General features: G+C 42.5%; 1 protein-coding gene across 1 annotated transcript in view; it reads right to left on the bottom strand.

Moving 5' to 3' along the window:
- The window catches only part of SLC20A2 (solute carrier family 20 member 2), a 100559-nt gene extending 80453 nt beyond the window's left edge, over positions 1-20106 (bottom strand). The window contains exon 1 of the mRNA XM_075861475.1: positions 20084-20106. The gene's annotated coding sequence lies outside the window, so the exon portion shown is untranslated. The remainder of the gene's footprint in view (positions 1-20083) is intronic.
- Positions 20107-23105: the final 2999 nt, after the last annotated feature.

Genomic DNA, 23105 nt, shown 5'->3' with positions numbered 1-23105 from the left:
TGTCGTCCAGTCTCTTTTTTTAATGTGCTGCTACTGCTACTACTACCGTCTACCACCCTTGCTGTCTGTGTTGGCTACCTCTACTTTCACCAATACACCTCCACTGCGGTCTGCTACAAGCAGGCCTGGAGGGCTTGTCAAAAGCCATTGCTTGTTGCTTTTACATCCATGTATGGATGAACCCCGGCAGGCATCTGCCAATAAAAAGGGTAAATTTTTGGAGGGCTTGTGAAAAGCCATTGCTTGTTGCTTTTACATCCATGTAAGGTTGAACCCCGGCAGGCATCTGCCAATAAAAAGGGTAAATTTTTGGAGGGCTTGTCAAAAGCCATTGCTTGTTGCTTTTACATTACATCCATGCATGGATGAACCCCCGGCAGGCATCTGCCAATAAAAAGGGTACATTTTTGGAGGGCTTATCAAAAGCCATTGCTTGTTGCTTTTACATTACATCCATGTATGGATGAACCCCGGCAGGCATCTGCCAATAAAAAGGGTACATTTTTGGAGGGATTGTCAAAAGCCATTGCTTGTTGCTTTTACATTACATCCATGTATGGATGAACCCCGGCAGGCATCTGCCAATAAAAAGGGTACATTTTTGGAGGGCTTATCAAAAGCCATTGCTTGTTGCTTTTACATTACATCCATGTATGGATGAACCCCGGCAGGCATCTGCCAATAAAAAGGGTACATTTTTGGAGGGCTTGTGAAAAGCCATTGCTTGTTGCTTTTACATCCATGTATGGATGAACCCCGGCAAGCATCTGCCACCATAAAGGGTAAATTTTTTGAGGGCTTGTCAAAAGCCATTGCTTCTTCTTTTACCACCTTATATGTATGAACAATGGCAGGCATCTGCCGCCAAAAATTGTTAATTTTTGTACCTTTTTTAACAATGCATAAAGCATACAACATGCACAAGTGCAGTGGTTTCTGTTAGTTATCACCGTGTCCCGTTTTCCTATAGCCATACATGTTGGCGTAACTTTGACACTAACTTTGCCTTAAAGACAGCTCAAAAGTACTTGGATACACTCATGGGTGACCTAAGAGTGTTATACAGGGCTTCTAGGGCTTTTAAACAGTGTTATACACGATTTTTAGGGGCTTTCTTGCATTACAGGTTCGGTCAGAACTAGTTTGGTCCGAATCGAACTTTTTCATGAAATTCGGCGAACCTGCCGAACCGAACTTTTCAAAAGTTTGCTCATCTCTACCCGTGACCAACTCCCCATTACCACTATTTAGGGGCCCTACATGTTCAGACCTTGGTTTATTTGCATTTATATACTTGAAGAATTTTTGGGGATTTGTATTGCTTTCCATGGCCACCTGCCTTTCATTTTGTATTTTTGCTGATTTTATTACTTTTTTACAGATTTTATTAAGCTATTTGTAATTCACAAAGGCTAGAACACTTAAAATACTTACATGTATCTATTATTTTAGAAATTTTATATATAAAACAAGACCAGTAGTATAGATGGATTGTTTTCAATATCCCCAATGTATAGTATTGTTCCTTGTATTTACCAGCCTTACCACCGTTTTAGGTTTAATGTTTTAATTATATTATATATGCAGATAATGCATAGATAATTTGGTATCCCCTAATTTGTGTTTTATTGCATGAAGATCTGTTACTTATAGACCATACGTCTTTGAGTTTTATTTATCTCATAAATCAACACTAGAAGCATGTATTCTGCCTCATTAACTTAACAGCTCCCACAATGGCTTCTATCAAACAAGTGATGTTTGTGACAATATATTGCAGATTAGGCTTTGTTCACATCTATGCCAGGGCTCTGTTCTGATGTTCCGTCTGAGCTTTCCGTCGGAACGGAGCCCTGACAGACACAAACGGAAACCACAGGTTTCCGTTTCCATCACCATTGGTTTCAATGGTGACGGATCCGGTGCCAATGGTTTCCGTTTGTCTCTGTTGTGCAAAGGTTCTGTCGTTTTGACGGAATCAATACCGTAGTCGACTGCGCTATTGATTGATCAGTATTGGGGGACAGATAGCGGGATGAGTATTGAGCCTGTGCTACTCCAATGTCCAGGGATGTTTGAAGGGGGAGGGAGCCATATGGTGACGTATTCCACTGAATGCCTATAGTGGGATACAACGCAGCCTTCCATCAGAAGTATACGTCGGGAGTCCTACCGCCGTATACCTCCAACGAAAAGAAAATAACGTGATGTGATGGGGGCCTAACACATAAAAAATATATTAATATACGTTTTTTGGATTATTTTGATTAGCTCATCATAGGAAAATAAACCAAAGGCATCTAGCTGTACTGTTTTTAGAAAGTGACAGAATGTTAGTTATGACATTCAAAAGATACAGTAGTATAAATCTTTTCATGAAGGTTTTTCTAACAAGTATATTGAAGCCATAATTAAGGTTGGGGGGGGGGGGGGTAGGCAGTGTTTTCATTTGTGCATGTGACAAAGTGTTGTGGATACACAAATTGTGCTGTTCATAAAAGCCCTTCAGTGTCTACATTGTTGATCATGAAAGAGAAAGCAATTAGCTGGTTCATGTTATATAATGCATTGTTATTCTGCTTTGTAAGGGCTGAGAGCCGGGATACTAGGATTAATGGCACATTATGAGCTTTAGCAAAGAAATCCGTTAACTGCATTTTTTTTTCTGCTTAATAAAAAGCACAAGTTAATATCCTGACATACAAAAGAAGCACTTTTCGACACACATTGAATTCTATACATTTACTACTAATGGCTTGGAACAGGTTTCAAAAATATCAACTGTTAGCAAGAAATATTTTTAACTGTATTATTAAAAATTTAATGCACCTTTCTTATTTTTGTTTATAGGGAAAATTCTTCATTAGAAGAACAGTATATATGAAGACTTAATAATAAAAATCAGATTACTTTCAGCTATGTTGTCTGCAGCTAAGACCATGTTCACACGTAGCAGAATATTTTTTTTATGGAACAAGCTTAGCAAATCTTCTACAAAATCCACAGGCTGCTGTGGACTTTACACTTATGCAACGTCAAAGGTGAAGCCTGTACCAAAATCTGGAAAAAAATCGCAACAGAATAGAGCATACTGTGGATTTGAAAATCTGCAGCATGCCCTAAACTCCACAAATAAAATTTTTCAGAGCATGTGAATGGGGTTTCTGTAGAGCTCCACTCACTTGCATTGTACTGTACTTTGCTGCAGCAAAAACTCCAGATGTGACCATGGCCTAATTCTACCTGCTCTCCCCTGTCTAATGTCTAGATGTAATGGCAGGAAGGAGGTGAAGGGAAAGTGAGCCCTAATCTACCAACCGCCCTGTCCCTGCCTACTTGCAACGACCCGCCCTAGGCGACGAGGTACAACTGGGCGGCGGTCCCTACGCTGGCTAAGTGCACAGGAAGACAAACAGGGAACACGCAAGGGAAGGGGCAGTAGCCACGGAACGCCACGAGGAAACCGGGCGGCGAACGAACAGTCAGGACCAGGACGAAGTGAGTACACCCGAGCGGGCACGGAGACAGAAGCAAGCCAGGGCAAGCAAAGCAGGTCAAGCAGAACTGCAGCAAGGCAGAAGCACGGCAGAAGCAGGCTGGAGCAAGCAGCAGTGGGGCCAGGAATCCAAAAGAATTACAAGCACTGAGGGAGAGCACAGGGCAAGAAATAAAGGGCAGGGGGCGGAGCTAACTCCGAGAGACCAGGCCGCGATAGGCTCTCCCACTCCTGAGCCTGCCACCCTGGTTGGTGGGAGATGGTGTCAGTCGAACAGGTCTGGCCTCAGGTGTGGATTGATTAATCCCAGGAGTATAGCTAGATGAAGTACCTGGCAGATCCCTAACAGTACTCCCCCTTTTATGAGGGGCCACCGGACCCTTACTAAGGGGACCCGGTTTAGTGGGGAAGAGGAGGTGGAACCTCCTGATCAATACCCCAGCGTGAACATCACGGGCAGGTACCCAAGTCCTCTCCTCCGGCCCGTATCCTCTCCAATGGACCAGGTACTGGAGGGAGCCCTGGACCATCCTACTGTCCATAATCTTGGCCACCTCGAATTCCACCCCCTCAGGGGTGAGAACGGGAACAGGAGGTATCCTCGAGGGGGACCAGGACGGGGAGCAGCGTTTAAGGAGGGAGGCATGGAAGACGTCATGTATGCGAAAGGATGGGGGGAGCTCCAGACGGAAGGATACAGGGTTGAGGACTTCAATGATCTTATAAGGTCCAATAAATCGGGGAGCAAACTTCCTGGACGGGACCTTAAGGCGCAAGTTCCTGGACGACAACCAGACCAAATCCCCGACGACAAACCGGGGGTTAGCAGAACGTCTACTATCCGCCTGAATCTTTTGTGCGCTCTGGGACGCCTCTAGGTTCTTCCGAACCTGGGCCCAGACAGCGCACAGCTCCCGATGAACCTCCTCTACCTCAGGATTATTGGAACAACCAGGGGAGACGGAGGAGAACCTTGGGTTAAACCCGAAATTACAGAAAAACGGGGAGACCCCTGACGAGTTACTGACCCGGTTATTCAGGGAAAATTCAGCAAGGGGAAGGAATGAGACCCAATCGAATTGACAGTCAGAGATGAAACACCTTAAATATTGTTCCAGGGATTGGTTGGTCCTTTCCGTTTGGCCATTAGTTTCGGGATGGAAGGCGGAGGAGAAGGACAGATCAATCTCCAACTTTTTACAAAAAGCTCTCCAAAATAAGGAAACAAATTGTACCCCTCTGTCAGAAACGATATTGACTGGGGCCCCATGGAGACGCAGGATGTGTTTCACAAACAAAGAAGCTAACGTCTTGGCGTTAGGTAGCTTCTTAAGGGGCACAAAGTGGCACATCTTGCTGAAGCGGTCGACTACCACCCACACCACCGACTTGCCCTGAGATTGAGGCAAATCGGTGATAAAATCCATGGAGATATGGGTCCAAGGTCTCTGGGGAATGGGCAAGGAACGTAGTAGGCCCGCAGGTCGGGACCTAGGGGTTTTGGACCTAGCGCAAACCTCACAAGCGACGACGTAAGCCCTAACATCTTTAGGCAACCCAGGCCACCAATAGTTTCTGGTAATGAGGTGTTTGGTGCCCAAGATGCCAGGATGACCAGATAGAGCGGAGTCATGGTTTTCCCTGAGTACCCTCAGCCGGTATTGCAGGGGAACGAACAGTTTGTCCCCAGGGACGTTCCCGGGAGCTGCACCCTGATCAGCCGCGATATCAGAAGCTAAATCAGAATCCGTGGCAGAGACGATTATACCAGGGGGTAAAATACAAGCGGGATCCTTCTCGGAAGGAGGATTGGCCATGAAACTACGTGACAGAGCGTCAGCCTTAATATTCTTGGACCCAGCCCTATAGGTAACCAAGAAATTAAATCTGGTAAAGAATAGTGCCCACCGAGCTTGTCTAGGATTAAGCCTCCGGGCCGATTCTAGGAAAACCAGATTCTTGTGATCCGTAAGGACCGTTACCTGGTGTCTGGCCCCCTCCAGGAAGTGCCGCCACTCCTCAAAAGCCCATTTAATGGCTAGAAGTTCGCGGTTGCCAATATCATAGTTACTCTCCGTGGGCGAAAACTTCCTAGAGAAGTAAGCACAGGGGCGGAGATGGGTGAGGGAGCTGGTACCCTGGGACAAGACGGCCCCCACTCCCACCTCGGAAGCGTCAACCTCCACAATAAATGGCTCCTCTTGGTTGGGCTGAATCAGCACGGGGGCCGAGATAAAGCACTTCTTGAGAGTCTCAAAGGCCTGGACGGCCTCAGGGGGCCAATGGAGGACATCGGCACCCTTGCGGGTAAGGTCCGTAAGAGGCTTAGCGACGACCGAGAAGTTGGCAATAAATCTCCTGTAATAGTTGGCGAACCCTAAAAAACACTGTAACGCCTTAAGGGAGGCAGGTTGGACCCATTCCGCCACAGCTTGAACCTTGGCAGGGTCCATGCGGAATTCATGAGGAGTGAGGATTTGCCCTAAAAATGGTATCTCCTGTACCCCAAAGACACATTTCTCTGTCTTAGCAAACAGATTATTCTCCCGAAGGACCTGGAGCACCTTCCTGACATGCTCCACGTGGGAGGACCAGTCCTTGGAAAACACCAGTATGTCATCAAGGTACACAACAAGAAAATTACCCAGGTACTCTCTCAGGATTTCATTAATAAAATTCTGGAAGACAGCAGGGGCATTACACAACCCAAAGGGCATGACCAGGTATTCGAAATGACCCTCGGGTGTGTTGAACGCAGTTTTCCACTCATCCCCCTCTTTGATGCGGATAAGGTTATATGCCCCCCGTAGATCGAACTTAGAAAACCATTGGGCTCCCTGAACCTGATTAAAAAGATCCGGAATCAAAGGAAGTGGGTACTGGTTCCTTACGGTGACCTTATTCAGGTTACGATAATCAATGCCCGGCCTAAGACCACCATCCTTCTTCCCCACGAAGAAGAAGCCAGCACCTACAGGAGAAGTCGAGGGGCGAATGAAACCCTTGGCCAGGCATTCTTGGATATACACCCTCATCGCTTCACGTTCAGGACATGAAAGATTAAATATCCTACCCTTAGGAAGCTTGGCACCAGGCACCAAATCGATAGCGCAATCGTAATCTCTATGGGGAGGCAACACCTCGGAGGCCTCCTTAGAAAACACATCGGCGAAGTCCTGAACAAACTCAGGAAGCGTGTTTACCTCCTCCCGGGGAGAAATAGAGTTAACAGAAAGACATGACATAAGACATTCACTACCCCATTTGGTGAGATCCCCAGTATTCCAATCAAATGTGGGATTATGCAACTGCAACCAGGGAAGGCCTAAAACCAGATCAGACGATAATCCCTGCATCACCAGTACAGAGCACTGCTCCAAATGCATGGAGCCAACCAGGAGTTCAAAAACAGGAGTATGCTGAGTAAAATAACCATTAGCAAGGGGGGTTGAGTCGATTCCTACTACAGGGATAGGATAAGGCAAATCAATACAAGGCATCTTTAGAGACATAGCAAATTCCACAGACATGATATTAGCAGATGAGCCAGAATCCACGAAAGCACTGCCCGTGGCAGACCGGCCAGCAAACGAGACCTGAAAGGGAAGCAAAATTTTATTGCGTTTCACATTAACGGGAAATACCTGTGCGCCCAAGTGACCTCCCCGATGATCACTTAGGCGCGGAAGTTTTCCGGCTTCTTATTCTTGCGCCTGGGACAGGTGTTCAGTAGATGCTTGTCGTCTCCACAGTAGAAGCAGAGACCATTCATTCTGCGAAACTCCCTACGTTGTTGAGGGGACATGGAGGCCCCGAGTTGCATAGGTACCTCCGAGTCCTCCGTGGAGGGGCGAGGAGACGGGACCTCGGGGGGAATCGCAGAAAAGTCAGAGGGGAGCACACTGAAGCGTTCTAGCTGACGTTCCCTGAGACGTCGGTCAAGTCGTACTGCTAGGGCCATAACCTGGTCAAGGGAGTCAGGCGAGGGGTAGCTAACCAGCAGATCCTTCAGGGCGTCAGATAATCCTAACCTAAACTGGCACCTTAGGGCCGGATCGTTCCACTGAGAAGCTACGCACCACTTCCTAAAATCAGAACAGTATTCCTCAACCGGTCTCCTACCCTGACGTAAGGTCACCAGCTGACTCTCGGCTAAAGCAGTCCTGTCAGTCTCGTCGTAAATGAGTCCGAGGGCAGAGAAAAAACGATCAACAGAGGAAAGTTCAGGGGCGTCAGGAGCCAAGGAGAAGGCCCACTCTTGGGGCCCTTCCTGGAGTCGGGATATGATGATACCCACCCGCTGGTTCTCGGAACCTGAGGAGTGGGGCTTTAGGCGGAAATACAGTCTGCAACTCTCCCGGAAGGAGAGAAACGTCTTACGGTCCCCTGAAAACCGGTCAGGTAACTTGAGGTCGGGTTCTAGAGGTGAGGTGAGGGGTACTACTAAAGCAGCGTCACCCTGATTGACCCTTTGGGCCAGGGCCTGGACCTGTAGGGAGAGGCCCTGCATCTGCTGGGTCAGGGTCTCAAGGGGGTCCATGATAGCGTCAGCGTAGGAAAAATGGTAGACTAGGTAAGGGCTTGTAATTATGTAATGGCAGGAAGGAGGTGAAGGGAAAGTGAGCCCTAATCTACCCACCGCCCTGTCCCTGCCTACTTGCAACGACCCGCCCTAGGCGACGAGGTACAACTGGGCGGCGGTCCCTACGCTGGCTAAGTGCACAGGAAGACAAACAGGGAACACGCAAGGGAAGGGGCAGTAGCCACGGAACGCCACGAGGAAACCGGGCGGCGAACGAACAGTCAGGACCAGGACGAAGTGAGTACACCCGAGCGGGCACGGAGACAGAAGCAAGCCAGGGCAAGCAAAGCAGGTCAAGCAGAACTGCAGCAAGGCAGAAGCACGGCAGAAGCAGGCTGGAGCAAGCAGCAGTGGGGCCAGGAATCCAAAAGAATTACAAGCACTGAGGGAGAGCACAGGGCAAGAAATAAAGGGCAGGGGGCGGAGCTAACTCCGAGAGACCAGGCCGCGATAGGCTCTCCCACTCCTGAGCCTGCCACCCTGGTTGGTGGGAGATGGTGTCAGTCGAACAGGTCTGGCCTCAGGTGTGGATTGATTAATCCCAGGAGTATAGCTAGATGAAGTACCTGGCAGATCCCTAACACTAGAGTTGAACATTAGTAGCTACAAAGAGCTCTCTAAAAAATCATACTAAAGCCACGTTCATGTAAGGCCCGGAGCGGAAAAAGACTTGCAAGGTTAGTTGGGAAATGATGACAAGAGGCCCAGGCAACAAAAACAGATCCTTTTACTAGGCCGGGAATCACAGAGTGCAAACAATCTACAAAGACGCACAGTCTCTTCAACGTTTCACAAATGATGACAGTAACTTCTGGCAAACAGTAGGCAATGGTGGCTCACTATCTCGGTTTCTTTGGACAGAGTTTGGTTCCTCCCTGATACAGGGACAAGTCTACTTTAATTTCAGGCCCTTCTTTTGTCTTTGACCTACAGCAGTCTATTGTGGGGAGGCCACAGGCAACTACCGTATATCACCTTAGAAACTCAATCAGAGGGAGACCTCTGGCGACTTCCACCCACTCTCTCTTTCTCATAGCAGTTGCTTGTGGGGAGGCTCTGGCAACTCCAACCCGCCACAGAAATGGACCATCTCTGGCTTCAGGGCCTACTTTTGCCCGTTGACCCCACAGCACTCCTGCTTTATGGGCCACAGCTCGTGCACTGAACCCTTTTAGGCAGGGACATCCACCTTTTATTGGCCAAGTCCTTCTTCCAGTGTGAGTCACGCAGCGTATCCTTACTGGTTGCGTACCACTTTTTTGGCGCAGCAAAATCTATTAGAAATGGTGTCCAGGCTGATGCTCCCAGCGCCAATTTAAAGACACATTGAGCCACCACTGACACCAGCAAATAACGATACATTACAACAACAAAAGGCATTTGCAAAATATACATATATCCCAATTGAATATGTTGCATACAACATATCTTCAGGATCCAACACCTATAGAGAAAACGAGTTATCAAAAGTTAACCCTTTTATAGTTCTGGTCTACTACATGTGAACCACAGTGGATTGGCTTAGCCCTAGACCTACACATTTTACTTGAAGAAGTCCCTTTTCTTAGCCTACTGTGGAGAGGGGCCACTCCACACCTAACATTCACCTGGTCAGGATTTAGGATGTAGGCCTAAATCTTCACCAAATCCGCATTTAATGCAAGTAAAAAAGATTTTTGGAACCCCATTCACATGCAGCAGAAAAAAATTATGCAAAATAATGAACACGCTGCAGATTTAACTATGTCACAATATAAACTTTTTTTTAATGTATTGCTTTAACGTGCAACATTTTTATCCAGGTTTTGAATTGTCATCCACGCAATTTTTTAAGTAGAGGGAGCAATTAATCAAAGAGATTCTTCACCTAATATCTGTAATAAAAAACAAACCGCAGACAAAGAATGATATGGTTGAGGAACCTCTGATCTCTACTGTTTAACCCTTTGAATGCAGTGGTCAACACGGCATACAAAGGGAGAGACTGAGGGGGGACCCCACTTTAATCGCATCACAGGAAATCGAGACACATACCTAGTATGGGCAGACAGCCCAGGGTCCACAGGCATATTTCAACGGCCTTCACTCTATTAGTACCCAGGCTAATGTACTTGCAAATAAATCTATACCAGTATATTATAGTTTTAAAATACTCACATGGCATTAAAATGAGAAAAAAGAATTTAAAAAAAAGTGTTAAATCGGAAATAAAAAAAAAGGAACCAAATTAATTTTTTTTTTGTCCCAAAACACAAAATAATATGCACATATTTGGAATCGCCACAACCGTAACAACCTGTATAATATATTTATAGCATAATTTATGATGATCGGTGTATGCCGTAAAAAAATAAAAACAAGTGCAACGGAACTGCTTTTTTTCCAGCATCTTTGCCAAAATAAAAACGAATATAAATTGAATGCTAAAGTATATATATCCCAAATAATGTCATTTACATCAAGTACAACACGTCCCGCAAAAAACAAATCCTATACAGCTACGACAAACAAAAAAATAAAGCTATGACCGACGTAATGCAAAGAGCAAAAATAAAACAATTGCTCTGGTCCTCAAGGCCAAAATTGGCATGGTCCTCAATGTTTCTAAGATTTTAAATACCTGACAGGAACAGTAAGTGGGATAAGGGGACATGTTACTTTTTTTTTTATCAGATACATTCTAGTAATACTGATGTTCTTGACTTAAATTTTAAAGAAAACCCACATCAAGACAAGTGTACTACCCTCATACACAACCTGGCCGCCTTTCTACAGAAAAATTGTACATAGAGTTTGGACTTTATTTAATTAGTGTGTAAATAGCTGAAATGACTCTTACACCGCTGGAAGAAGTGGTTAATGAGTACTGAATTATTGATCGGCTAAACACTGTTCAGGTCACCCTGATCCTTTGTAGCTACCTACCACCTAATAACGTGAGCTCTTTAAAGCATTGAATTTTGTTGTTTTCTCAGGAATCAAGTATATGAACAATATGTGAAGGCGAGAGAACACAGCATCCGTAGGTTACATGTGACACTTTCCTATGATTCAGCACCAGGTCTCATGTTTCTATTCTAAACATCAGTGAGCCATCAGTTTGTGGAAGTAACAATGGGTAAAAAAGGAGTAATTTTTATTGCCTGACCTCAGCCTTTCACCAGTTTACATATCCTTTATGTGTTTATAAGTCCAGTTTTCAGAAGGCAACAAACTCTAACCTGCAGAAATGGGCACTGACAATGTGGTGAAACATTACTTTTCAATTTTACAATTTATTGCAATCTTATTTGGTGAAGATTTTAATCCAATATAATATAAATCAATAAATAAGCTGGGAAAATGAAAATTGGTCAAATTAACTCCAGCCTTTTAAGGGTGGTCATTGAGTTTGTATGGCAGCGGCCCCTATATAAATTATACTTTAGATGGATTCCCCTAAAAACATTGGGATTATACAACAGGAATTGTAAACTGTAAACAAGGGGCTAAGTATAGGCTTTTGACTAGTTTTTGATATAAAATACTACTCATATAATCAGCCATTGATGCTCAGGTATGGTTTACTCTACAACCTACTAAAACAACATGCAGATAAAAACACAGTATAGGAATATCCTAACTAGAAACAAAATTTGATTATTTTGCATCACAGTTCAAGTCTTCATTCTAAACAGCATAATATTCCCATGAAGGCTTAACAAAGCGCGTATGAACGCCATTAGATTATTGTGCAATTTATGGGAGTGGGTCGCCGGTGCACTGATATAATAGATTTTGGAACCTGGATTCGTTAATAGTATCATTTTGTGTTTGATGTGTGTATTTAAGTTGTGACTAATATGGGGTTGGTGATGTACAATGCATTGATCTCCAAGGTCTCTTCACCCTATATCAGTCACTAATATGGTCGGTGTATAGTATATTACCTGCTAGTATTCATTGTAACCAGTGCACATGGTTTTCATATATAGATGATTGGTGCACTAATATTTATGCAGGGCATTACATTGTTACATGGAATTCCTGTGTGCACTGGTTATCTTTATAGGAGTTGTTATTAAATATCAATAAAAATAATGAACAACATAAAAGGGCCAGAATATATACTAGTCCTTCTCAATGAATTAGAATATCATCAAAAAGTTAATTTATTTCAGTAATTCAATTCAAAAAGTGAAACTCGTGTATTACAGTGAAGGAAATAAGTATTTGATCCCTTGCTGATTTTGTAAGTTTGCCCACTGTCAAAGACATGAACAGTCTAGAATTTTTAGGCTAGGTTAATTTTACCAGTGAGAGATAGATTATATAAAAAAAGTCAAAATTATATATATTTATTTGCATTGTGCACAGAGAAATAAGTATTTGATCCCCTACCAACCAGTAAGAGTTCAGCCTCCTCCAGACCAGTTACACGCTCCAAATCAACTTGGTGCCTGCATTAAAGACCGCTGTCTTACATGGTCACCTGTATAAAAGACTCCTGTCCACAGACTCAATTAATCAGTCTGACTCTAACCTCTGAGACTGGCTAATAAAAGGAAAAGATTAATATGGGCAAAAGCACACAGACATTGGACAGAGGAAGATTGGAAAAAAGTGTTATGGACAGACGAATCGAAGTTTGAGGTGTTTGGATCACACAGAAGAACATTTGTGAGACGCAGAACAACTGAAAAGATGTTGGAAGAGTGCCTGACGTCATCTGTCAAGCATGGTGGAGGTAATGTGATGGTCTGGGGTTGCTTTGGTGCTGGTAAAGTGGGAGATTTGTACAAGGTAAAAAGGATTGTGAATACCTGTAACACGATCGAGGCCCATACCATCTATGGTTAGACATCTCAGGGTATAATGAGGTATTCCCTAACAACTGCCTGTGTACTATCAGTACACAGGCTAATGTACTGTCATATAGATATATGCCAGTACATTATAGTTTAAAAACAAAAAAGAAAAATCACCCTATGGGATAAAAAAAAAAAACAATTATTAAAAAATAGTCATGTTAAAAAAAAATCTGTCTAAAAATTACACACAAATGCAAATTTTTTACGATAAATAAACTTTATTAAATATAAGTCCCAAAACATAACATAATATACACATATTTGGTATCGTCACGAGCACTACAACCTGCACAACAAATATATAACATCATTTATGATAATTGGTTTCTGCATTTTTTCCAAAATAAAATAGTATATGAATAAAACAATAACGTAAATGTAAAAAAAAATCCAAATACAACTCGTCTTGAAAATAAAACAAAGTCTCATACAGCCACATTGAACAAAAAATAAAAAAGTTATGAGCGCCGGGATGCAAAGACGACAATATTAAGAAAAAATTAAGAAATTCTACTGGTCCTCAACGCCAAAACTGTCCTGGACTTCAATTGGTTAAATATATCCAAATGATAAGCTGTCTACTTGTGACTAAAATTTATTTATTTATGGAAGGCCAGCTTTATATTATTAGTCATTGAGATTACAAATAGTATGTGCCATAAATGCTTGATAGACATCCCAGCTATTGGGAGAAAGATTAATCTCTTTCCGTAACTCCCACAGACCTTAGTGGAGAGAGATCCATATACAGTCGCCTCTCCATTGAAACCGATTAATGAGCAGAGTAATGAACAGATTGAGGTAAGCTATACAGTTCTTTATAACAAGATCAATGTCTCAGGCCTTAGTGATTGATAGTTGCACAAGTAGCGTATATGGAACATTTCCTTCTAGATGAACTCTCTTATCAATTCTTACACCACTATTCCAGATGAGATAATAAATATTGTAAATGATCACCGCATAACCTACACTTATCTGCCTGTGTTTTATGAATCAGTTTGGAAACACACAAATCCAATACTACAGTTATAATATGTTAGCACAAGCTTAAAGGGAAGAATGTGAAAAGAGTACAATGTTTCTTTGTTTTAGCTGGGTGTACTCGGTTTACATGAATGAAATTATTGTAATCATTAATCTCCGACTTGTGGCTGCTGTGAAAATTTACCTGTCACAGTAAAATACATCTAGTATACTTGTGGTGTATAATAAATAGAATGTCGGAAAAGAAATTAAATGTTGCAGTAGACTATGTCAGTGTATTACATTTTAACCGTCAGCAATTCGACAATGTATACCGGCATGAACTATCATTAGCTGGCCATCAGTTGTGCTTTAGGTCGGGTTCCCATGGGGCGGATACGCTGCGTAAAAATCACGCAGCGTATCCGACATGGAACCTGCAGTACAATCTGTCTAAAAAAATCGTGGTGCAGTTTTTCGGACGGAATTTCTGCTGTGGAAAGCAGCGCTTGAAAAAAAACAAAAAAAAACGTCGATACTTACCCCCTCCCTATTCTCTGCGCTTTGTCTGGCCTTCTACGATCACATTGCAGCCATGTAACGCTGCAGCCTGTGATTGGCTGCAGCAGTCACGTGGGATGAAAAGTCATCCTAGGAGGCTGGACTGCAGGAAGAAGGAGAGCATTCTGGGTAAGTATAATTTATATTTTTCCTAGAGTTGCTATTTTTGCGATTACACCACAAAACTCGATACACTTGGCTTTCTGTTGCGGGTTTTGCATCCCCATTGAATTAAATAGGGAAAACCTGCAACAGAAAAACAACAAAAACGTAGCATATATTAACATGCTGCGGATTTAAATTCCGCACCACAGATCAATTTATTACCTTTTACGCTGCGTTTTTTTCCCGGAGTGTGGGCATGAGATTTTCTAGATCTCATCCACTTTGCTGCTACTGTAAATGCTGCGGAATTTCCGCACACAATTCAGTTTACAATATGTGGGAACCCGGCCTAATAAATTAAAATTTCACAGGCAGTATAAATAAAGAGCTGTCTGAATTTTCTTATTTTTAAGTGCCCCTTTTGTGTGTAGCCACGGGTTGTTTCTGGCACAATGTGACTAACTGGTGAAACAATGAATATGAGCACAATTTGTTGTCTCCTATGAAAATAAATAAAACAAGCCCTCCAGTGACCTCAAGAGGAAAGAGGGTCGGCAATTCCTTTTTTATTTTCCCATAATGGTCTAAAAAGGGGACTCTAAACTTGTCACAGTGAAAGCTGTTGATGTCACTGCCATCTATTTTTGTGGCAGGAGGAGCATAAACAGAACTTGTTCTGTAGCTTTTACGTTCGGATTTACGGATGTAAAATCCACAGCAGAAGAATGTTGCAGGCAAAAGGATGAGATTAAACAAATCTCATCCACATGCTGCTGAACATTTTCCGCACGGAAATCAGAGCATTCTGTGGATTTTCAAATCCTTATCATGTGCATTCTGTTCTGGATGTTCACCGTGAATTTCACCCTTTTACATGTAGAAGGGGGAAACCTGCTAGAAATACGCTACAGAAAATCCACTACGTGTGTGGGTACGAAATTGTCATCTAAGATCTGCTTTTTATGTGACACAGCTATCTGGTTTTTGCATTTTGTAAAGTATAATATCTTGTAAATTCACTTTAGTAAGCGCTTCAGTAAGCGCTCTATCTGGGGGGTTTGGGCGACATATGCCACTTTATTCCTGTACAGAGGATACGTTGCAGCTTTACGGTAGAGGTACACCTGGGGACAGGGGCGTAACTAGGAAAGACTGGGTCCCATAGCAAACTTTTGACTAAGGCCCCCCTCCCCTGGGTGTCACACAACCCCCCCCCCCCTTGTAGATAGTGCCTTTTTTACAGCCCCCCTGTAGATAACGCCATACAGCCCCCCCTGTAGATAACGCCATACAGCCCCCTCTGTAGAGAACGCCATGCAGATTCCCCCCCTGTAGGTAACGCCATGCAGAGTCCCCCCCTGTAGGTAACGCCATACAGAGTCCCCCCCCTGTGGATAGGGGATACACATGTCTTTTGTTTAATGGCAGAGCGGGGAGATACCTCCCTGCTCTGCCGTAGTGTTCAGTGGCGTCGCACTGTAGCAGCCATAGCGGCTGCTAGCGGAGCCTCCGACCATGGTGGGGGGCCTGTGCCGGCGGGCGACACGGGCCCCTCATGCCGCGGGCCCCGTAGCAGCCGCTACGGCGGTAGTTACGCCACTGCCTGGGGAATACTCTAACGTTTACCTCTGACGGAAGAAAAGAACGTGATGTGACGGGACCTAAACTGTCTAATAATATTAACTCTTATAAACCTTCAACTGCGTGAAGGTAACCAAGTAAACGACTGATCTAATTAGAAGGCCTTGTTCTTACAGTGCAGATTTGATGCAGATTTTGAATGTGTATTTTAAGCTAAAACCAGGAATGGACCCTTAACAGAAGAAATATATAAAGGCAGGTCTTAAAGTGTCTCCTCTCCTGGATCTAATTCTGGTTTTGGCTTAAAAAATGCATGCAAAATCTTCATCAAATCTGCCCTGTGTGAACAAGGCCTAAAAGTAATAGTAATATATTTTATTTTACAATCATTTTATATTCGATTTTACACAAACTTTTACATCATCCAGGGCGCTGTCTTACATTGAAGTGTAAGTTCCCTGTGTTTAAACTACCTATGGTATATATTCCCAACCTCTTTACTATGGAGGAAGCCCTACAACTGTCCCATGGCATGCCTAGTGTAAAAGTGACAGCTCTTGCTGTTTTCTGGGGAACCTCTAACAGTTTCCAAGGAACCCCAGGTTTCCACAAAACCCAGGTGAAGAAAAACTGCCCTATTTGCAAGTCAGAGCATTCTAATAATAAATTCACAGGGATTTCTGCAAATCCAGTAGCAGAAAGCAAACAGCTGTTTATGGCGGCCAATGTTCTGTCCTAAGATTAGCAGACAAACTGTCATAAAACATCCTGTAGTTTCTGATAAGGTTGAAAGGTAAGCCCTTTGATTCCCAGAAGCTTTCCTGCTCTATTAGAATGATCCCATTTCTAACGAGTTATTCTAGAGAATTAAAGGGTTTGTCCTAGCTTAGACATTTATGGCATATCCATTGGATATGCCACAAATGACTGAAGGATTTGGGTCCCAGCTCTGGGACCCGTACTTACGTTGAGAAGGGGGATAACATAACTCCCATTCTGTAACTCCCATTCAAGTAAATTGAGGGTGTTGTGCACATCCGGGACCCAGAGCTGGGGGTCTTTCTTTTTTCTTTGATTATTTATTTAAACAATAACACATCGTTTCGAAACTTTAGGCTGATAAGATTACATGACAGTAAATGTATTTACTGAAGATGATAGGAGGTATTCTTAGGGTACATTAATGGAAATATTCTCAGCATAAATTTATTCACCATTTCAGATATTTTATGCTAGATAAATTTTAGGCCTGCAAAGCCAAATGCTTTAAATGCCAGTGCATCTCCCACAGTTATTACTCTTTTATGACACAAAGGTTTCTAAAAATATATCAGACTGAGCCGAACGCTATTGCCAGACTCCCGTTAGTAACCATATACTAGTCCTTCTCAATGAATTAGGATATCATCAAAATGTTAATTTATTTCAGTAATTCAGTTCAAAAAGTGAAACTCATATATTCTATAGATTCATCACACACAGAGTGATCTATTTCCAGCATTTTTTTCTTCTAATGTTGATGATTATGGCTAACAGTTAGGGTATGTTCACACGATTAACAAAATACGTCTGAAAATACGAAGCTGTTTTCAAGGGAAAACAGATCCTGATTTTCAAATGTTTTTTGAGCAACTCGCTTTTTCGGGGCGTATTTCGCAGCGTTTTTTACGGCCATTTTTGGAGCTGTTTTCAATAGAGTTCAAGAAAAAACAGCTCCAAAAACATCCCAAGAAGTGTCCTGCACTTCTTTTGACGAGCCGTCATTTTACGCGCCGTATTTTGACAGCGACGCGTAAAATAAAGGCTCGTGGGAACAGAACATCGTAAAACCCATTGCAGGCAATGGGCAGATGTTTGCAGGCGTAATGGAGCCCCTCTTTTCAGGCGTAATTCGAAGTGTAAAACGCCTGAATTACGTCTGAAAATAGGTAGTGTGAAGATACCCTTAATGAAAAGCCAAAATTTAGTGTCTCGGAAAATTAGAATATTATATAAGCCCAATTTCAAAAATGTTTTTTAATACCGAAATGTTGTCCTATTGAAAAGTATGTACAGTATATGCCCTCAATACTTGGTCGGGTCTCCATTTGCATGAATTACTGCATCAATGCGGCGTGGCATGGAGGCGATCAGCCTGTGGCACTGCTGAGGTGTTATGGAAGCCCAGGGTGCTTTGATAGCGGCCTTCAGCTCGTCTGCATTGTTGGGTCTGGTGTCTCTCATCTTCCTCTTGATAATACCCCATAGATTCTCTATGGGGTTTAGGTCAGACGAGTTTGCTGGCCAATCAAGCACAGTGATACTGCGGTTATTAAACCAGGTATTGGTACTTCTGGCAGTGTGGGCAGGTGCCAAGTCCTGCTGGAAAATGAAATCAGCATCTCCATAAAGCTTGTCAGCAGAGGGAAGCATGAAGTGCTGGGAAATCTCCTGGAAGATGGCTGCGTTTACTCTGGACTTGATATAACACAGTGAACCAACACTGTTGCTCAGTGGTCCAAAGTCCTGTTTTCAGATGAAAGTAAATTTTGCATTTCATTTTGGGAAATCTCGGTCCCAGAGTCTGGAGGAAGAGTGGAGGGGCATAAATCCAAGTTGCTTGAGGTCCAGTGTAAAGTTTCCAGTCCATGATGGTTTGCGGAGCCATGTCATCTGCTGGTGTTGGTACACTGTATTATATCAAGTCCAGGGTCAGCGCAGCCGTCTAGCAGGAAATTTTCGAGCACTTCATGCTTCCCTCTGCTGACAAGCCTTATGGAGATGCTGATTTCATTTTCCAGCAGGACTTGGCACCTGCCCACACTGCCAAAAGTACCAATACCTGGTGTAATAACCACAGTATAAACTGCTTGATTGGCCAGCAAACTCGCCTGACCTAAACCCCATAGAGAATTTGTGGGGTATTGTCAAGAGGAAGATGAGACACCAGACCCAACAATACAGACGAGCTGAAGTCCATTATCAAAGCAACCTGGGCTTCCATAACACCTCAGCAGTGCCACAGGCTGATCGCCTCCATGCCACGCCGCATTGATGCAGTAATTCTTGCAAAAGGAGCCCCGACCAAGTATTGAGTGCATATACAGTACATACTTTTCAGTAGGCCAACATTTCGGTATTAAAAATCATTTTTGAAATTGGGCTTATATAATATTATAATTTTCTGAGACACTAAATTTTGGGTTTTCAATAACTATTAGCCATAATCATCAACATTAAAAGAAAACAGTGCTGGAAATAGATCACTCTGTGTGTAATGAATCTATATAATATAGGAGCTTCACTTTTTAAATTGAATTACTGAAATAAATTAACTTTTTGATGATATTCTAATTCATTGAGGAGGACTAGTACTTACTTAAATTCAGAGCTCATCTGCTATTTTTCTTTCAGTCGCTCAGAAAGGGCTCTGAAAAGTTAGTTAGGGTTAACATGCGTATTTGGTCTAGCTGCTAAAGCAATGAAAATATTCCCACACACATGACATTATGGCCTAAAAAGGATGTATCGTCCTGATAGCAAGCTGTATGTTGAAAGGCAGTGCTCCGTTTTTAAGAAAAAAAAATGAAATTGTGTATTGGTCCTTACATAAAACTGTGCACGCTAATAACAGTAGTTTTAGGGCAGGTTATATGCCGGTTCAAATGTTTATTTCCTGCGATAAAGATAAAGACTTCTGGATATAAATGTAGAGGAAGATAATACTAAAGCCATGACAGGCTTTCTCTTTAGGCATAAACATCTCATAACGCAAAAGGCTTTGCAATTGTCTATGGTAGCCAGAAAAGTTGTAGCATGCAAGAGGTATTGGGAATCAGTCTAACGCTGATACAGTTGATGTCTTTTTTTCTTAAAGCTTATAGATATGTCCAGAATTATTAGCACACATGTCTGTTCCTAAATTCTGCGTCAGCTCAATGTGCAAACAATAGATATGATTACCTGTATGACACTTATGCGAAGGACTGCTGCTGGGATGGCTGCAAAGTCACATACTGGTTCATACCGGTTGCACTTCTACAGCAGCTGCTATAATTCCATTCTAAGGCATCCTAGAAGAGCACCATAAATAACATAATCGTATGGGGGTGGGACCGGTAGGCAGATAATTTCGAGTAACTCTTCCTGAGCTTGTCTCCCAGAAAAAAAACTTTCTCTACACCCTCTGCTGTCAATCAGAGGCATAACAATTTCTAGAAGCTGGAGTACAAAGCTGTAATGGTATACATAGTAGGCTACAAGGGAATATGTACAGTTTGTTGTTAGCTATCCCCCATTGGGTACATATATCACTGAATACTAAAAAGAAACAGCTACTGCTGGACAATATTCTTGTACAAAACAGGCATTAACAAGTAAAAAAAATATATTACCAAGAAAAGAAAAACAAAAATAGCTGATCTGTCTAGTTTTTCTTGGTTACTTTATAAAACGGTATGTATTGCCAGGATAGTCCATTGGGATTAGGACATATTTTGGGTGAAAATTGCACACCTTAAATAACCACTACCCCCTTAATGACAATTTCATTAAGCAGGGAAAGAATCTATTGTGGCTTTTGTTTTCCCTTGTAATTTTACAGGAAATGTTTTATAAAAAAAGAATATATATTTAAATATATATATATATATATATATATATATATATATATATATATATATATAATACAAAACCTGTTTTGTAAACATATTGTCACGTAGGGTTCGTGGACCCACAGGGCAGTACCGCCTTGGCGGTATGGCAGCTGGCCAACAGGGCGCAGGTCAGAGTCTATAGTTCATATAGGGTACCTGTGGCAACTCGGACAGTAGCAAGGCATGCTTGGCTAGGACTAGGCAGCAGGTAGACGTCAGGCGTGGAGTAGCAGGACAGGTGTGGTATACAGCACAGCACGGCAACAGCTCAACACGGCACTAGATCAGGATACAGGTTACAGGAACAGGGAACACTGGGAGCAGGAAACACTAGGAGACCATTTGCAAGAGAAGCTTAGGATACGACAACAACGCTCAGGAATGGGAGGAAGGGGCTGAGACCTTCTTATAGCCCAGGGTGCTCTGGAAGCAATCAGCTAAATCTTCCACATGCGTGCCATCTGGCTTCTTGAGTCTGGACTGAGCTCGCGAGCGCACCCTGGTGGTCACTGTGGAACAGGATGACCGTATGCGCAGACATCTCTGGAGAGAAGGGTGTCGACTGGATGGAAGGATTTCGTGGTCAGCGACTGTCTGTGTACTTTTTATGTGAACTTCCATATGAAAATAAATCTTTAAATATTCCAGTTTTCATTCTTTTTATTATAACTTACTTGTCAGCTTTACTGTGTAGACTGGGACATTGTCAGCTGAGGATGGGGAATTTAAAGCAGTTCTCCCACTAAGCATATTTGTCACTGATCCACAGGCTGTGTGAATGCTGGGGGCCCCACCACTGGAACCTCATCACTAGAACGGGCGTTCTGAGCCCCTGTCCCTCTTCACTGCACGATCGCAGTGAGGAGTATTTTGTATGAGGCGACGGTTACACATGCACGCTGCAGGTCCAGTATAGCATGTGTTATAGTATAGCTGTATATACAGTATAGCAGTATATACCAGTATAGCAGTATAGCATGTGTTCCTCACTTTAACACTGGGGTCAGGACATGCCACTTCCCCATGGAAAATTCGCTTGCCTCTAGTCACAAAAGCAAAAAAACATGAAATGTTGCAAAGGTATACTCTTCCCTTGTCACAGGTAAAAAAAATAGAGTGCTGTGGACACAGGCCACTGAAATTACAATAGTTGGCAGTGTGCTTTGTCACAAATTTAAAAGAAAACTGGAAAACTTTGGGTTTAGAACATTGGAATTACACAAATTATTTATTTGGTAGTGCACTTTCCTATGACACAGATGAGTGGACAAATTATTTAAAAAGTTATAAAAGTTATACAGTAGTATTCATCTGATCCAGCTTACATAATAGATAGAAAAAAGGTAAAAAAAAATGTTTTATATCTAAGAAATCACATAAGAAAACAAAGGGCAGGAAACGTCTGAAAGTATTTGGAATACAAAATATCTTAGTCACTTTTTATGAGTCGGTGTAATATTCTGTATATCTAAAGGGTCTTTGAAAGTTGGAATTATGCCTCCTTTTGTAATTTTTAAGAAATCGCTAAATAGCAATAAACTCCTAAAGTACAAGGGCAAGGTGATGTTTTTTCATTCTTTTGAGTTACATTATTTTGTATTTATTTTTTTAAAGGATTTTAGAAAAAATAGAATATGACAAAGGAACTACAAGAAAATGTTCATATTAACACAGATGTAGCTATAAGCAAATTAAAACTTTTACAACCTGGAGTTGGAAAAAATACAAAGAAGAGCATTGAAGCTAATAAGGGACATGGAGAATCTAATTTATGAGGAAAGATTAAAATAATTAAACCTATTTAGCCTTGAAAAAAGACGACTAAGGGGGGACATGATTAATTTATATAAATATATTAATGGCACATACAAAAAATATGGTAATACCCCCTCAAAAAACAAGGGGGCACTCCCTCCGTCTGGAGAAAAAAAGGTTCAACCTGCAGAGAAGCGACAAGCCTTCTTTACTGTGAGAACTGTGAATCTATGGAATAGCCTACCGCAGGAGCTGGTCACAGCCGGGACAGTAGATGGCTTTAAAAAAGGCTTAGATTATTTCCTAGAACAAAAAAATATTAGCTCCTATGTGTAGAAATTTCTACCTTCCCTTTTCCCATCCCTTGGTTGAACTTGATGGACGTGTGTCGTTTTTTCAGCCGTACTTACTATGTAACTAGACCAAAGATACACATGTTCCTTATAGTAGTTAAGTATAGTTTTCAAATAGGGTTTCCACCCAAAATGTTTTACCTCCTCTTGATAGAATAGGTTATAAAACATTGGTGGAGTTCCAGCAGCTGGGATCCCCAATAATCCCATTGTCATCCTTAA

The sequence above is a fragment of the Rhinoderma darwinii genome, chromosome 1 (genome assembly GCF_050947455.1).
Source record: "Rhinoderma darwinii isolate aRhiDar2 chromosome 1, aRhiDar2.hap1, whole genome shotgun sequence".
In the NCBI taxonomy this organism is placed as follows: Eukaryota; Metazoa; Chordata; class Amphibia; order Anura; family Rhinodermatidae; genus Rhinoderma; species Rhinoderma darwinii.
The sequence above is the reverse complement of the archived record's forward strand: the minus strand, read 5'-3'. Positions and strand labels throughout refer to the sequence as shown.